We start from the raw sequence: 18,626 nt of genomic DNA on the forward strand, positions 1-18,626 counted from the left end.
AACTGGACTTTAATCAAGAAAAAAACTTTTGTAACTTTGGTGATGGATGGTAACTAGACTTACTGTGGCGATTACTTTGCAATGTATACAAATATCGAATCCTTATGTTGTACACCTGAAACTAATAGAATGTTATAGGTCAATTATACCTCAATAAAGAATGGGCTATAGTTAATTTTTAAATACTAATAAACTTTAAACAAATATTTCACCCTCCTTTAAAAAAAAAAACAGCATAAAGTAATGTCTGGAGACCTCAGTTCTCATCTAGACCTTTTTTCATGCTCTCCATTGTATTTCCAACGTCTGTATATAGTATATAGTGCCTAGTATATAGTGATCAGTCCGTAAATATTTGCTGAATGAAGGATGGAGAGAAGACAGTCATTTTAAACTGAGGACTTCTGGCAAGGTGATGTACATACATGTGAGGAAGTGAAAAAGACCAGAGCAGAAAACAGGAATGCACATAGTATGATGTACAGATCCAACACCTCCTCCAACCCAAAATTTGGATTTAGTTGGTTTGCAGTACAGCTCAGGCATCCTGTCTTTTAAAAGCTCCCCATTCCTTTGCTGTACATAAATAAATAAATAAATAAATAAATAAATAAGTAAGTAAATAAATAAATAAATACATGCTTCCCAGATGATTCTAATGTGATGCCAGGACTGAGCACCATTAGACTAGGTGCTTTCTAAGTCTTCAATAGCCCAGCTCAAGTTTCCATGCTTGCAAGCCCTTGGCCCAGTTGGATTCTGCCTGTCAGACCCAGGGAGGGTCTATATTAATCTAACAGGGTCTTTGCCCTCCAAAAACAAACCTAGCTAGCATATGATTCCTCTCACTGGAATATAGCATTTGGAGAGAGCGACACTCCAAATGCTATAAGTAGGAACCTGGAGAAAGAAAGACTTGACCTATCCCATGTTTGTCCAAATTTGGAGAAATACCCTGAGAAAGATTTTGAACAGGGCAACTCAGCCAGCCTAGTCAATAAAGATGCCTAACGCTAAAAACAATGGGCATTCTCTGGGCTGCTGGAGGTTGAAATAGCTAGCTATTTAGCCCAGCTGTCCTACACTAAGGTCCTCTGCTCTCTAGGCACTTGACCAGGACCAGTTACATTCATCAGCAAGGTAAGGATATCTTCAGAAGCAACACAAACAGAGATAAAAAGCCAGAGCCTTCTTGTCCCACTGTCTTCGTTACTTTTTCCAGTACAGTACTTGAAAGTTCTTCAGCATTTGAGTGGAATTCGCACTTAGCATTAGCTGGCAGGTAGCTAAGAGCTAATACTTTGAGATCCAGGAAATGAGAAGGAAGGAGAGAGGGATCAAAGAAAGTAAGTAATAAAGGAAACCCAAAAATCTCAAGACAATGAAGCCAGAATACCCAGGGCTGGCATTGCTGCTGTCTTTTTGGGAACTCTCTGGCAGAAGGAGCAGAGTAAAAACGCTGTTGCAGGGGAACCCTCTAACCAACTTTATGACCATCTTTAAGTCATGCTCCAAAGTCGTTAAAAGTTTACCCTTCTTGTAAGTTCCATATCTTTTGGGAAATGTTTCCCAATGTCTTCACAGAGCAATTTAATATGAATAACTGAACTCGGGATTTCCCTGGTGGTCCAGTGGTTAAGACTCTGCACTCCCACTGCACAGGGCACGGGTTCAATCCCTGGTGGGGGAACTAAGATCCCATGTGCCACATGGTGCAGCAATAAATAAATAAATAAATAACTCAGTTCAACAAATATTTATTAAATACCTTTCGTCAGGCATAGAGAGAGGATACAAAAGTAACAAATCATAGTTCCTACCCTTAAATAGTTTATAAGGTTATAGGAAAGATCTATGAAAGATAATGAGGAGGAACTACACTAGGGCAGTAAATATGGAACTGAAGGGGAAAGAAAGGGATAATCCCCCTAACACTTCCCTCAGTGTTAAAGAGCCAAAGGTGATAGAATTTGGCACACAATGACTATGAATATAGTAGAGAATATCCTTTCTTGTGTAGCCAACAACTGAGTGAGTAGGCAAAGGAGAGATTTTTTTTCTTAATAAATCTATTTATTTATTTATTTATTGTCCACATTGGATCTTCGTTGTGGCACACGGGCTTTCTGTAGTTGCCAGCAGGAGCTACTCTTCATTGTGGTGCCTGGACTTCTCATTGTGTTGGCTTCTCTTGTTGCGGAGCACAGGCTTTAGGTGCATGGGCTTCAGTAGTTGCAGCACATGGGCTCAATAGTTGTGGCTCACAGGCTCTACAGTGCAGGCTCAATAGTTGTGGCACATGGGCTTAGTTGCTCCATGGCATGTAGGATCTTCCTGGGGCAGGGATCGAACCCATGTCCCTTGCATTGGCAGGTGGATTCTTAACCACTGCACCACCTAGGAAGTCCCCAAAGGAGAGATTTTAAAGTCAGATTGGGGAATCCCCCAGCAGTTCAGTAGTTAGGATTCTGTACTTTCACTGCCAAGGGCCTGAGTTCAATCCCTGGGTGAGGAACTAAGATCCCACAAGCCACATGGTATGACCCTAAAAATAAAAAGTAAATAAATAAATAAATAAATAAATAAATAAAAAGACAGATGGTCTAGAAAGATGATGGTACAGTTAATGTAGTTTTTGGGAGAAAGATGTGTTTCCCTTGACACACATTAAGTTTGAGATTGCCTGGGATAACCTTCAGATATACCCATTAGCCAGTAGGTGATGCATAATTGACCCTGAGAGAGCAGTTCAGGCTATAGATAGAGATTTCAATCAATAAAGATATAACTATTTTAATCCCTATTTTCTTGATAAAGAAAATGAGGCAAAGCCAGAATGCAAACCCAGCTGTATCTCTAACCAGAGCTCAAGAAGTTAGCCATAATGCTATATCGTCTTTCAAGTACTAGAGGAATTGAGCAGAAGCTATGGAAGGAATCAAGACAGGCTTCACAAGGGAAGTAGCATATAGAGGAGATGGATCTCAAAATATAGATAGGACTAGACATGCAAAGATGGAAGAAAGGGCATTCTATACACAGAAAATAAGTAGCACAAACAAATCAGGAAATGAAAGCATTAAATCTGTGCAGGTATTTAAGAAGAAGCTGCAAAGAGCTTGAGAGTTGGCGATATAACGTTGCCAGGAGACTACAGAATGAGAAGGGAACAAAGGTCGGCTTACAGAGAACACGTACCAGGAGCAGGAAGAAGAGACAGGAACGGAATGGTCAGAGAGGGAAAACAGGAGAGTAAGCAAACCAACTGTATATACTTCTATTATAAATCTTATCTTATTGAAGAGTTATTGCATACCTGTCTTTTCTTTCAACTCAGCACGACTCAACAGCAAAGAATGTTTTCTCTATTTTTCTGTGACACACAGCACATCTGGCAAAGATGCCCCCAAAAGATTTGTTGACTAGAATAAATGAATGAATGAATGAATGAATGAGTGAGAATGTTTTAAGGATTAATTATTGTCTGGACTTCCCCGGTGACACAGTGGTTAAGAATCCACCTGCCAATGCAGGGGAAATGGGTTCAAGCCCTCGACCAGGAAGATCCCACATGTTGCAGAGCAACTAAGCCCCTGTGCCACAACTACTGAGCCTGAGCTCTAGAGCCTGAGAGCCACAGCTACGGATCCCATGTGCTGCAACTACTGAAGCCCACTCCCATGCTACTACTGAAGCCTAGCCCATGCTCCACAACAAGAGAAGCTTACGCACTGAGAAGCCCATGCACCACAACAAAGAGTAGCCCCCACTCGCCACAACTAAAGAAAGCCTGTGCACAGCAACGAAGACCCAAGACAGCCAAAAATAAAATAAATAAATAAATAAATAATAAAAGGATTTGTTATTGTCAACGATAAAGCTGGATACTAATCAAAGTGGTAAGGACAGATTTCAATCAGTAATATACTATTGCAATAGGGAGGATAGACTGAACTGAACTCAACTTCAATTTGTACAGAGATGACTGGGAGAACAACGGAATAGGGAGGAAGTTGGGGGGTTGGGCTCAGTAGATTCAGAGAAGTGAAATATTACAAGATGTGGGAATGGAGGGGACTGGTCCATGCAAAACCCATCTGGGTTTGCTAACTGGTGCTTATTGAAGTCAGGCTCCTACCCTCCCACAGAGACTGGGAGACAGGGGCCCTATCTTTAGGTGTTGGCTGAAACAAACAGTAAGTTTTTTTGGCAGCCTTGAGTTTTCTCAGCCAAGTGCTTTAAGAGAGGCTAGAGTCATCCTTAGGGATGCAATGCTGAGCTGTCAGAAAATATGTTAGTGTTTTTTCAGGGTTTATAGGCTGAGGTTGAGGACAAGTCAAGAGGAGGGCTCAGAGGAGCCCAGCTAGAGTTTGGCCAACAAGAGAATTTTGTCATTACTAAATATCACTGAATGCTGCAGAGATTTCAACAGCTTTATTGAGATATAATTTACATATCATAAAATCCACTTGCTTTAAATCCAATGATTTTAGTAACTTTTCAGAGTTGCACAAACATTACCACAATCCAATTTTGTTTTTTGTTTCCTGTTTTTTTTAATAATTACGTATTTATTTATTATTTTTTGGCTGTGTTGGGTCTTCGTTGCTGCCAACGGGCTTTCTCTGGTTGTGGTGAGTGGGGCCTACTCTTCATTGTGGCTCGTGGGCTTCAGTAGTTGCAGCACTCAGGCTCAGTAGTTGTGGCACGCTGGCTCAGTAATTGTAGTGCATGGGCTCTAGAGCACAGGCTCAATAGTTGTGGCGCACAGGCTTAGTTGCTCCACGGCATGTGGGATCTTCCAGGACCAGGGGTTGAACCTGTGTCCCCTGCATTGGCAGGTGGATTCTTAACCACTGCACCACCACAGAAGTCCCACCACAATCCAGTTTTGGAATATTTCCATTGCCCACCCCCCCCCCCCAGAAGTTCCCTTGTACTCATCTGCAGTCATTCTCTGCTCCCATCTGCAACCTCAAGCAATCACTAGTCTACTCTCACTCTGTACAGATTTGTAAACAGCTTTTGGCAGGAAAGAGCTCTCTGCAGAAGGCCCTTTTGTCTTGTCATTAACCTTAAACCAGGCACCCCCACGCTCTACTCAACTTCGGCCCTAGCACACCTTTAGAATATTTTGATCACACAATACCTTGCCTAACCTGTTGGTTCTTTCCGTAGATCAAAGAAATAGAAATGAAAAATAAGTAATTAAGAGATGACCAGATCTCTTCTCTAGCTTTCCCTTCAGTAATCTCGTGAACAAACTGTATGAACAAACTGTTTGAACAAAGTAGCAACTACAGGACTGCAGGACAAGCCTGCACACAGTGGGGGACAGCAAAGACTCTGACCCCCATCTCAATGATTAACTGAGATTACTTCCCTTTTTCTCTTTAAAAATTTTCATGGCTGAGCAGAATCTTCAGAGGTGGTTTTTGGGGGACACTGAATCCACCATCTCCCCAGATTACTGGCATTCTGATTAAAAGCAACTTTCCTTTCTACCAACATTTCCCTCTCTTGAGTATTGATTTTTGAGCAGCAAGCAGCCAGACCTGATTCAGTCACAGATTTGCTTTTCTGTACATTTCATATAAATGGAGCTATACAATGACACAAAAACCTATGTCTTTTGTATCTGGCTTCATTCACTTAATATAATGTTTTTAAGGTTTATCCATTTTGCAACATTTATCAATACTTCATCCTTTTTATTGATGAATGACATTCCATTGCATGGATAGAATTTTGTTTCTCTATTCACCATTTGATGGACATTTGAGTTGTTTCCAGCTTGGGGCTATTAAGAACAATGCTTTCATGAATAATCACATATAGGTCTGTGTGGACATAAGACTGTCAGATTTTTCAAGGTAGTTACACCATATTTCATTCCCACCAGCAATGTATAATGATCCCAGTTTCTCCATATCCATACCAACACTTGGTATTACCTGTGTTTTTTATTGTAGCCATTTTAGATGTGTATGTATGTAGTGGGATCTCATGATATTAATTTGCATTTCCCTAAAGGCAAAATAATGAGGGGGATCTTTTCATATGCTTCTTAACCATTTATATATCTTCTTTGGTGAATGCCTCCTATTCAAGTATTTTGCCCATTTTTAACTAGGCTATTTGTCTTCTTGTTATGCTGCAGAGATTTTGAGGCCTGGGTAAAGCCCTTTGAATTTGGCAATTTGAGATCATTGCTATGGTAGACAACTGTCATTTTGGGAGCCTCCCAATATCTCTAAACACATTATGGTTGACACTTTTCTAGGACCTAGAAATTCATTTTCCCAGTTTCCCAATGGATTCCTTCCCCCACCTCAGGCTTCAAAACAGAAGAAGCCAGCATGAGGAAGCAGCTGCCCTATGGGATACATTTTCTGGAGAAGGCAGTGTCTGGGCCTCCAACTTTCAGAGTCAGTAGCGTTAGATGGTCTGATCTAAGTAATTGACATCTGTGACATTTGTCGCACAGTGGGGTCTTACTGGTGCAGTTCTGTGGTATAATTTGGGTACTTCTTGCTCTTGACTGCTTAGCCTCCAGGCCTCCCAGAGAGTAAATGAACTTCCCAATAATCCCAAATTTTTTCTTCTTAAACTAGCTAGAATGCTAGTTTGCAACTAAGAATCATGACTAATATAACAGGTGAACTTTGAAAGGTTTCAAAGGCAGAGACTGAATCTGTGCTGAAAAGTGATGAGTAAAAGAAGTAAAGGTAGGACTTCCTAGGTGGCTCAGTGGTAAAGAATCCACCTGCCAATGCAGGGGACATGGGTTCGAACCCTGTCCTGGGAAGATTCCACATGCCGCGGAGCAGCTAAGCCCGTGCGCCACAACTATTGAGCCTGTGCTCTAGAGCCTGTGAGCCACGACTATTGAGCCCATGTGCCGCAACTATTGAAGTCCACGCGCCTAGGGCCCGTGCTCTGCAACAAGAGAAGCCACTACAATGAGAAGCCCGTGCACCACAATGAAGAGTAGCCCCCACTCACAGCAACTAGAGAAAGCCCATGTGCAGCAACAAAGACCCAACGTAGGCAACAAATAAATTAAAATAAAATAAAATAAAAAGAAGTAAAGGTAATACATTGTACACACTTCTTTAAAATGTCTGACATTTAGGAGAAGATTCATTAACCTACAACAAATCCAAAAGAAACTGCAAATTAAAACAGCCAACACACGAATAAAGATGCAGATGTAGAGAACGGACTTCAGGACACGGGGTGGGGGGCAAAGGGGAAGCTGGGACGAAGTCAGAGAGTACCATTGACATATATACACTAATAAATGTAAAATAGACAGCTAGTGGGAAGCTGCTGCATAACACAGGGAGATCAACTCGATGATGACTTAGAGGGGTGGAATAGGGAGGGTGGGAAGGAGTCACGGGAGGGAGGGGATATCGGGATATATGTATAAATACAGCTGATTCACTTTGTTGTACAGCAGAAACTGGCACAACAGTGTAAAGCAATTATACTCCAATAAAGAGCTTAAAAAATAAATAAGTAAAACAGCCAACAAATAACTTTCAACATATAAAATTAGCAAAGTAAGAGAAAAGTTATAAATCCCAAAGCAGCAAAACTAGAGTAGAAATTTTACTCCCATGCTTAAAACCCATGGCTTTGCCTGGCTTGTTTGGAACTGAGTGAATATTGTCAAATGAATAAAATTCCACTTGTGGGAATATACTCCATGAAAAGAATTCAAATAAATAAGGAAAACCCTGTGCAAAAAGACATTTGTACAAGGATTATCTAAATAGTGAAATCTGAAAATCAGAATGCTCAACAATTCAAAGAATTCCAATAAATTCATTCCTATCAAGTATTTACTGAATATCTATTTATGAGTAACACTGTTACCTTACACAAATGGATAAATATCAAAGAGGAGGCCATACAAGAGATGTAGGGGTTCATGCATTCAAGAAAAATTTATTGAGCATCTATTAAGTACTACATGTGGTGCTATAGGTACAAAAAGGAACAAGACAGTCCTTCAAAGAATGCAGTCTGGGGATAAACAGATTGTGAAAAATGCTATAATCATAGTTAGGGTGAAGAAGGGGGTTATTTGTGTGTATGTACTTAGAGGTTTTAAAACTGTAAATACTTAAGAAGTTGGGTTTTTTTTTTTTTAACTTACCAAACACGGACTCACTTTTACTTTCAAGAACAGACAGAGATACATAGCTCTCTTCATGAGCTTAAGTCTAGGAAGAACGAAATTGCTTGGATAATGAGAATCCACAAATGATCCCTAAAACTCACTTTAGCCAAGTTTTCAAGGCTCCTTATCTGTCCACTCTCCCCCAGGATGTCATGACAAAGGAACAGAATGAAATAGCAGAATAAGCACTATACCAGTCTCCCCAGTTCTATTATTACATACTATCTATAGTGTACCAGATGTCAGAGCTGGGGTGGACTTCAGAGATCATCTAATGCATCCTCAGGTAGGAATATTAGGTATAGAGAGTGAAAATAACTAGAAAAGTAACTACAAAATAAGCTTCTGAGGGACTTCCCTCGTGGCACAGTGGTTAAGAATCTGCCTGCTAGGTGCAGGGAACATGGGTTCGAGCCCTGGTCCAGGAAGATCCGGCATGCATCGGAGCAACTAAGCCCATGAGCCACAATTACTGAGGCCATGTGCCACAACTACTGAAGCCCGTGTGCCTAGAGCCCGTGATCCACAATAAGAGAAGCCACAGCATTGGGAAGCCCACATACTGCAACAAAGAGTAGCCCCTGCTCCCCTGCTCGCCACAACTGTAGAAAGCCTGCACACAGCAACAAAGACCCAACGCAGCCAATAAATAAATTAAATTAATTAATTAATAAAAAAAATTTTTTTAAAGCTTGCTGCTGAGTTTCAGTCACATGGTCGCCATTGTAGGACCACTCTAAGTTTAAAAAGATAGCAAATATGAAAGCATGAAGATAAGACCCTTTGCAAATAAGATTAATTATTCTTGGAACCTGGGGCAAGGCCTCATGATAGATGAAGGAATCACATGTGAGACCTGGGCTGGGTACTGCCAGCCCTCTCCCTATAGCTCACTTATTAACTTGGTCTAACCACACTGGCCTTCTTTATTTCCCTTAAAAGCACCAAATCCATTCTTGCCTTAATAATTCTGCAGGAATTATTATTCCCAATGCCAGTACAGTCTTCCCCGAGATCTTTGCCCATTTGGCCCCTTCTTGTCATTCAGGCTTAACCTATAGGTTAATGCCTTCACTGGCCATCAAATCTAATTGCATCCCTACCACCCCTCTATCACATCATCTTTATCAAATCACCTTATTTTCATCATAGTACTCCCTTAATTATCTATTATCCATTTTTATTTCCTGGTTTCCCTGTATCAAAGATAATCTTCATGAAAGAAAAGATGTGTGTTACTCTCTATTGGAAAAAAATTATCCAAGACTTCGAAACAAGCAAAAGAAATTATTGGGCGTACTTTCAGTTTTAGTACTGGACATTGCCTAGAGCAGAGACCAGCAAACTTTTTCTGTAAAGGATATACAGTAAATGCATTCCTTACCTCACCTCTTAGCTTGTTGGGGACAGTAACCGGGACTCCGTGTCTACTCCTGTTGTCTGCGCCTGCTGATCCGTAGCCACCGTGCGTGAGTGCATCTCCATCCACATTGGCCAGGCTGGTGTCCAGATCGGAAATGCCTGCTCGGAGCTCTGCTGCCTGGAACATGGCATCCAGCCCAATGGCCAGATGCCAAGTGACAAGATCATTGAGGAAGGAGATGACTCCTTCAACACCTTCTTCAGTGAGACAGGCACTGGAAAGCATGTGCCCAGGGCAGTGTTTGTAGACCTGGAACCCACGGTCATTGATGAAGTTTGCACTGGCACCTACCGCCAGCTTTTCCACCCTGAGCAGCTCATCATAGGCAAGGAAAATGCTGCCAATAACTATGCCTGAGGTCACTACACCATTGGCAAGGAGATCATCGACCTTGTCTTGGACCGAATTCGGAAATTGACCGACCAGTGCACAGGTCTTCAGGGCTTCCTGGTTTTCCACAGGTTTGGTGGGGGGACTGGTTCTGGGTTCACCTCCCTGCTGATGGAATGTCTCTCTGTCGATTATGGCAAGAAGTCCAAGCTGGAGCTCTCCATTTACCCAGCCCCTCAGGTTTCCACAGTTGCAGCTGAGTCCTACAACTCTAACCTCACCACCCACACCACCCTGGAGCACTCTGATTGTGCCTTCATGGTAGACAATGAGGCCATCTATGACATCCGTCATAGAAACCTCAATATTGAGCACCAAACCTACATGAATCTTAACCACCTCATGAGCCAGATTGTGTCCTCCATCACTGCTTCCCCAAGGTTTGACGGAGCCCTGAATGTTGATCTGACAGAATTCCAGACCAACCTGGTGCCCTATCCCCACATCCACTTCCCTCTGGCCACATATGCCCCTGTCATCTCTGCTGAGAAAGCCTACCAGGTACAGCTTTCTGTAGCAGAGATTACCAATGCTTGCTTTGAGCCAGCCAACCAGATGGTGAAAGGCGACCCTCACCATGGCAAATACATGGCTTCCTGTCTGTTGTACTGTGGCGACATGGTTCCCAAAGACGTCAATGCTGCCATTGCCACCATCAAGACCAAGCGTAGCATCCAGTTTGTGGACTGGTGCCCCACTGGCTTCAAAGTCGGAATTAATTACCAGCCTCCCACTGTGGTACCTGGTGGAGACTTGGCCAAAGTACAGCGAGCTGTGTGCATGCTGAACAACACCACAGCCATTGCTGAGGCCTGGGTTTGCCTGGACCACAAGTTTGACCTGATGTATGCAAGCGTGCCTTTATTCACTGGTACGTGGGTGAGGGCATGGAGGATGGAGAGTTTTCTGAGGCTTGTGAGGACACGGCTGCCCTAGAGAAGGATTATGAGGAGGTTGGTGTGGATTCTGTTGAAAGAGAGGGAGAGGAAGAAGGAGAAAAGGAGAAAGGAATTACCATTCCTTTCAGCCCTGCAGCATGTCATACTCAGGACTTCAGCTTCAGCATTAGCTTACAGGAGTAAAAGCTTTCTGACTAAATTGTAAATATTTAGCCTTTATGGGCCAAAAAAAGCAAAATTGAGGCTATTATGTTGGTACTTATATAACAGGAGAGAGAACAAATTTCCACAATTTTTATTGATAACATTCAAAACAAAATAATAGTAATCAAACACAATTTTTGGTAATATAGGTCTACTAATGGGAAAAATGAATTTCTTTTGGGGAGTATACCTTTTGCTTCATTGGGGTTCAAAGTATCATCAAAATCAATTGCAAATCCAGAGTGCATAGAATCACAAAAGAAATACGTTCTTCAGAGCTTGCTCTGTCCTAAGGGGGAAAACAAATTTGTTCTGATTTGTTTGTACTTTCCTGGAAATCTGCATATAATAAATGTTTTAATAATGTACCAAAGGATTCCAAGAGCCTGTTACAAAAACAATGCAGGTAAACTAAATTTTGCTTTTTCCCCTTCTGATGTGTGATTTATTTGAAACCCTAGTTTTATTAAAGAATAGATTTTCTTTTATGCTGGATCTATATGTCTTTAATGTAAAATAAAGCATAACATATATTCAAAAAAAATCAATTGCAAATGTTCACCTGCTAATGCTGATCTGTAATGAGATTTTATGTATCTCATCTGTCTTTTCACACAGAAAGGTATTGCCATATACTGATATTAGTCCATGAGCATGTGATTTAATTGAACATATTCATTGCTTGGTAAATATTTATAAAATTCTATGAAAAAAAATTCTATGACATTCTCCTCTTGATATTTGCTCAAAAAATTTTAATAAAACTTTACCACTGCTAAGTCATCAAATTGCTGTGTGGTAGGGCAAATCAAGATATCCAGCTTCTATTTCTGACAAAAAAAGAAACGAAGGAACTGATAATAGTTAACTTTATGAGAGCGAATGACATCAACTGCTGACGTTACTAGTTTAATAACACATGATAAAGTCACATATTTTCTGCAAAGTACTTTCTGCAATCAAAAACCATACACTTTAAACATGTTACATTTTCATAAGTCTTGTAAATTTTTTGAACTAAGTCTTTTTTCTGCTTCACATATATTTTCACCAACATCAGTTGTAACACATCTTAGCAGATTCTACTTTAGGTTGAACTGAATCAGTGTGTTCTCAACTTCCTTGAAAACATTTTTACCTGTAATTTTACCTGTAATTGTTTCATGCAGACTATTCATAGAGGACAATACAGTCACTTCAAATTTATCATTGACTTGTTAAATAAAAAACAACTGAACAGTGTTGGTAATATGGACACACCAAGGAAAACAGCTTGAGGAAATTCCCTGGTGGTCCAATGGTTAAGGATCCTCCTTCCAATGCAGGGGACGCAGGTTCAATCCCTGGTCAGGGAACTAAGATCCCACATGCTGCAGGGCAACTAAGCCCGTGCACCACAACTACTGAGCCTGCACTCTAGAGCCTGCATGGTGCAACTACTGAAGCCCATGCACGTAGAGCCCATGCTCCACAACAAGAGAAGCCACACAATGAGAAGCCCGAGCACCACAATGAAGAGTAGCCCCCGCTTGCCACAACTAGAGAAAACCAGCATGCAGCAAGGAAGACCCAATGCTGCCAATAAATTCTTAATTTAACAAAAAAGACCTAATGTAGCCAAATTAATTAATTAATTAATTAAAAGGAAAACAGCTTGAAATAATTTGCTTTGTATTTATTTATTTATTTTAAAGCTCTTTATTGGAATATAATTGCTTTACACTGCTGTGTCAGTTTTTCAGGTACACCAAAGTGAATCAGCTGTTTTATACATACATCCGCATATCCCCTCCCTCCCACGACTCCCTCCTACCCTCCCTATCCCAGCCCTCTAAGTCATCACCCATCATCGAGTTTATCTCCCTATGTTATGCAGCAACTTCCCACTAGCTATCTATTTTACATTTGGTAGTGTATATACGTCAATGCTACTCTCTGACTTCGTCCCAGCTTCCCCTTTGCCCCCCCCCCCCATGCTTTGTTTTTAAATTGGCTATGTTGTTGCTCTTATTGGGGAAATAAAACATTCCTGCTAGCAAAAAGACCCCTTCCTGCCAATACAGAAGAGTAAGAGAACATACTCTATTATTTAGTGAGCACTAGCAGATTACACACATGTAACTGAAATAGGGGGGAAGGGGGAGGGCACAACCATTAAAAGAATGACACAGCCATTGAGGATACAACAAAAATTAGTTAGAACCAACTAGGCCCAAGATGGTGGAAGATTTGACTTCCAATAAATCTTGAGCCTCATTATATACTCACTGTAATATACTAGCATATGCTAAATGACAAACCCACCAGTGCCATGACAGTTCTGAGGCTGATCATAAAAGGCCAGAAAATGGGCAGTGGCCCAATTCCTGGAAATCCCCACCCCTTTCCCCAAATAGTTGGAATAATCATCCCACTTGTTAGTTTATGAAATTACCCAGCCCATAAAAACGAACCACCCCCACAGCCCTGGGCCTCTCTCACTTTCTGAGGGGGACCACATTCTCCCTATAGAATGTGTATCTCTCTAAATAAATCCACTTTCACTTAACTATGGCTCACTCTTGAATTCTTTCCTGAGCGAAGCCAAGGACGCTCACTTGGTGGCCCGTCCCAGGAACTCACCCAAGACCTGGGACATGACCATCCTCTTCTCCATTTTCCTGCAACATAAGGTAGCCTCAAAATGACTGCAAAATTAGGATAAAATCTCATATAATTTACATAGCAAAGCAGAAGAAAGAACAATATCCTCTCAAGAGACAAGAGGCTTCACCTCTTAATAATCTCCTATACATCTCCAAAGAGACACTTGTTTAAATATCTAGAGATCATTTGGTCCACAACCTAGGAGATACCTCTATATTATAAAAAAATGGAGACTAGACTTGAATCTCTAGAGAGATTTATCTTTATTCCCAAGGTTAAAGACTCATATTTACCATGTCTCCAAGAAAACATCCTAAGAAAGGGGGAGAGGGTAAATTGTCCCTTTGCCCTTTATAAATAGAGAAAATTATTTTCATTTATCCTTAAACTTCCAAAGTCCTCAACTCTCCAAGCAAATGTTCTCACCAAAATGTGAATAGATAAATTTTTATTTTCTTTGGATATATTTCTTTAGCTACTACAATCAAACATTTCTTTGCAGTGGGAGTACCAGTGATCACTAAAGGATTCTTTAACTGTCCAAACGATTTTGGATCCTAAATTGATGTTTCCTGCAGTTGGGAGGCAAACAGTCTCCCAAAGAGTGTGCTTGCAGCCTGGGCCCTGCAGACTAGTGGCCTATACTACCGAATCAGGGGAAAGGATAGCAGGGCAGATGTTAGGTGCCCTCAGGCCTTTTACAATCTCTAGTGAGGTAAAACTGAGGTCTCTTTAGTGACCTACACTTACAATTCTCATACTTCATTTGAGAAACTACAGTATTCTTTAACAGAAAGAGAAAAAGCAAATCAGCATTATCTCTACAATAAAGGACTCTCAACAATTTGTAAATATTAAATGTTCTTTTTTGTTATTACAATATATGGCCTATCTTCTGGGAAAGGAGGCACACAGATCTTAAAGTAACTTGTTTTAAAACAGTGAATAATGATTCAATGATCTGCTAATTTATTTTCCTTACCAAAAAAGAACATACCCCTTCAGGATTAGGGTCAGGGGGCCTAAGGTTTTCTTTAAGGGTTTCTGTCTTTATAACAATAAGCCTTTTGATATGCAAATATAAACTCCCAGAAGAGAGTATGGGTATGGAAAATTTGTTTGGCTTAAGAAAGCACTGTGAATAGAGAGATGTGGGTAGGAATGTGAGAGAGGGTCAAAAACATATCCTGAGATGGTTGAAGACCTTTTAAGAATATTTAAGGAAAGGGGATGTTCAAATATTCAATTTTAAGTTATTAGGGTAGAAGCTTTTTTACATTACCCCCAAAGCTTCAGTAAGGCCTGCCATTCACAAATAGTTCCCATGAGAGGTTTTGGGGGGAAAAAAGAATTCCATGTCTAGGTTAGAAAAAACAAGAAAGATCAGCTGAGGGAGGTGAAACACCAGTGAATTACAAATTCAGCAAGGGCCAAGGACTCTAGGCCAAGAATGGTCATGAGAAACCAAGGTCCTCCCCAATTCTAGAATTCACAGAAGGCTCCAGAATGGCACTAGATCTCCCACTGAATATGAAGTAAGGGGCTAGATGCAATTTTATTCAATCTCAAAGGAAACAGTGACCCCACTACCATCTCAATTTCAACTGAGATAGGGAAAGTTTGTTTCATCACCGAGATTATATCTATAAAAGCAGGAAGGCTATTTAAGTAGCCCCTGTGCATACAGACAAAAGTTTACACAATCTCTCCTTCTCTAAAGGAACAAGCTGCAAATAGACTATACAAAACATCTGTCCTTTTTTTTTTTGAGCGGCTTGTAGGGATCTTAGTTCCCCCACCAGGGATAGAACCTGGGCCCCCTGCAGTGAAAGCATGGAGTCCTAAGCACTGGCTCACCAGGGAATTTCCTAAAACATCTGTCTTTTGAGCCAAAGGCTCCCAGGAGTTTGACAAAACTCAGGCCTAGCAATGTGAACAAAAGGAGAGGGAATGACTATCAGGGGCTGAAGACTAATTCACAGTGTAGAATGCTGCCAAGGACAAAGGGTATAGTAGGAGACAATCCTAAAAGAAAGTCCAAATTCAATTCCAATCTTTATGAACCTTGACAGATGGGCAAACTCAGTGTCTGGAGACAGTCAACCTCAACCGGCCAAAAGAGAACAGTTACTGATTCTGAGAGCCAAAATACACAAAGATTTAGCGATGGTGGGGAGAGGGGGAGTAAGTGGGTGGGGGTAAGTTGGCAGGGGCAGGTGGTAAGGAGAAGGAACTTAGGACCGGCAAAGCCCTGCCCAGTGGTCAAGGTACCATGAGGAACTCTCTGTCACAAACCAAGACAGGCCCCGACCCCAACACATGTATATGCAAACTCTAGGGCCCTCTTCCACCTCAATCTGTTCCTCAGGCTCATCTTCTTCCTCAAACTATATAATATAGATATGAAGTAGAGTCCCAAGTCTCTATATACAGCCTATGTTTTTCTTCCTCCACAAACTCTAAAGCTTGCCCACAGAGATCTGCTATCTATATGTCAATAGGTTCCAAATCTATATCTTTAGTTCAGACTGCTCTCCTCAGCCTTAGATCCATATGTCTAATAACTTGCTAGATATCTCTACCAGAATACCACTCAGGTACCTCAAACTCAGCATGTGAAAATTCAAAACCTTTGGAATGCCAGAAACTCTACTTGGCAAAGTAAATCTCCTTGAATGTTTTGTTATAAAAGATCAGTGTGCTACCACAATGAGAAGCCTGTGCACCCCAACGAAGAGTAGCCCCCCCACCCCCAACCCCTGGCCGCTGTAACTAGAGAAAGCCCATGCGAGGCAACAACGATCCAACACAGCCAAAAAGATTTAAAAAAAAAAGAATAGTCAATATAGTCTTACAATCTTAAAGTTAGAGAATATCAAGACAGTAATTAAGAAAGTGAGATAATGGTGCAAGGATGGACAAATAAACCCATAAAACAGAGGGTCCAGAAACAGACCACATATCATGAACGCTTGCTTTTTAAGAAACAGACACTGCAGAAGAAAGGGGGAGAGGATTGTTTTGTTAATAAACATCATCCAAAACTTGGAAATGCTGCAAAGAACAGAGAGCGTTGGCAGCCAAAAGTTAATCATCCAGGCAACAAACTTTTGCTCTACTCATCATCTATTATTGATTAAAGGCTAACTCTGTGAAGTCATATGTTAACCTATAGATTTTTGTCTAGCAATGATGCAAAGGATTTCTGATTAGTATAAAAGGTTATGGTGTTCAGGAGAGGAATCAAGATGGTGGAGTAGGAGGATGTGCGCTCACTCCCTCTTGCAAAAGCACTGGAATTACAACTAACTGCTGAACAATCATCGACAGAAAGACACTGGAACTCACCAAAAAAAAAACAACACCCCACATCCAAAGACAAAGGAGAAGCCGCAGTGAGATGGTAGGAGAAGCGCAATCGCGTTAAAATCAAATCCCATAAATGCTGGGTGGGTGACTTACAAGCTGGAGAATACTTATACCACAGAAGTCCACCCACTAAAGTGAGGGTTCTGAGCCCCATGTCAAGCTTCCTAACCTGGGGGTCCAGCAACGGGAGGAGGAATCCCCAGAGAATCAGACTTTGAAAGTCAGTGGGATTTGATTGCAGGACCTCCACAGGACTGGGGGAAATGGAGACTCTACTCTTGGAGGGCACACAAAAAAGTGTGCTCACCAGGACCCAGGAGGAAGGAGCAGGGACCCCATGGGAGACTGAACCAGACCTACCTGCTGGTGTTGGAGGGTTGCCTGCAGAGGTGGGGGGCAGCTGTGGCTCACCAAGGAGACAGGGGCACTGGGAGCAGGGGTTCTGGGAAGTGCTTATTGGCCTGAGCCCCCCTAGAGTCTGCCATTAGCCCCACGAAAGAGCCTGTAAGCTCCAGTGCTGGGTCACCTCAGGCCAAACATCCAACAAGATGTGAACAAAGCCCCACCCACTGGCAGACAAGCAGATTACGGTGTCACTGAGCTCCGGCCACCAAATCAGATTAAAGTTTTACTGAGCTCCGCCCACCCAGCCCAACCCACCATCAGTCCCTCCCATCAGGAAGCACCCACGAGCCTCCTAGATAGATTCCTCCATAAGAGGGCAGACAACAGAATCAAGCAGTATCAGCAGTATTTCATCTTGTGGAACTGAAAACCACAGCCACAGAAAGACAGAGAAAATGAAAAGGCAAAAGACTTTGTACCAGATGAAGGGACAAGATAAAATGCCAGAAAAACAACGAAATGAAGAGGAGATAGGCACTCTTCTGGAAAAAGAATTCAGAATAATGATGGTGAAGATGATCCAGGACTTTGAAGAAAGATTGGATGCAAAGATCGAAAAGTTGCAAGAAAAGTTTACCAAAGATCTAGAAGAATTAAAGAACAAACAAACAGAGATATGCAACACAATAACGGAAATGAAAAATACACTAGAAGGAACCAATAGCAGATTAACGGAGGCAGAAGGGCAAATAAGTGACCTGGAAGATAGAATGGTGAGAATCAGTGATGCAGAAAAGAATAAAGAAAAAAGAATGAAAAGAACTGAAGACAGCCTAAGAGACCTCTGGGACAATGTTAAATGCACCAACATTTGCCTTATAGGGGTCCCAGAAGGAGAAGAGAGAGAGAAAGGACCTGAGAAAATATTGGAAGAGATTCTAGTTGAAAACTTCCCCAGCATGGGAAAGGAAAGAGCTACCCAAGTCCAGGAAGCACAGAGAGTCCCAGGCAGGATAAATCCAAGGAGAAACACGCCAAGACATATAGTAGTCAAATTGACAAAAATTAAAGACAGAGAAATGTTATTAAAAGCAACAAGGGAAAAAAGACAAATAACATACAAGGGAACTCCCATAAGGTTAACAGCTGATTTCTCAGC

At 41.5% G+C, this 18,626-nt stretch overlaps 1 pseudogene; it reads left to right on the forward strand.

Moving 5' to 3' along the window:
• The first annotated feature begins 9,662 nt into the window (after positions 1-9,662).
• On the forward strand, positions 9,663-11,086 carry LOC130844313 (tubulin alpha-1 chain-like; annotated as a pseudogene).
• Positions 11,087-18,626: the final 7,540 nt, after the last annotated feature.

Source organism: Hippopotamus amphibius, chromosome 2 (assembly GCF_030028045.1).
Source record: "Hippopotamus amphibius kiboko isolate mHipAmp2 chromosome 2, mHipAmp2.hap2, whole genome shotgun sequence".
NCBI classification, from domain to species: Eukaryota; Metazoa; Chordata; class Mammalia; order Artiodactyla; family Hippopotamidae; genus Hippopotamus; species Hippopotamus amphibius.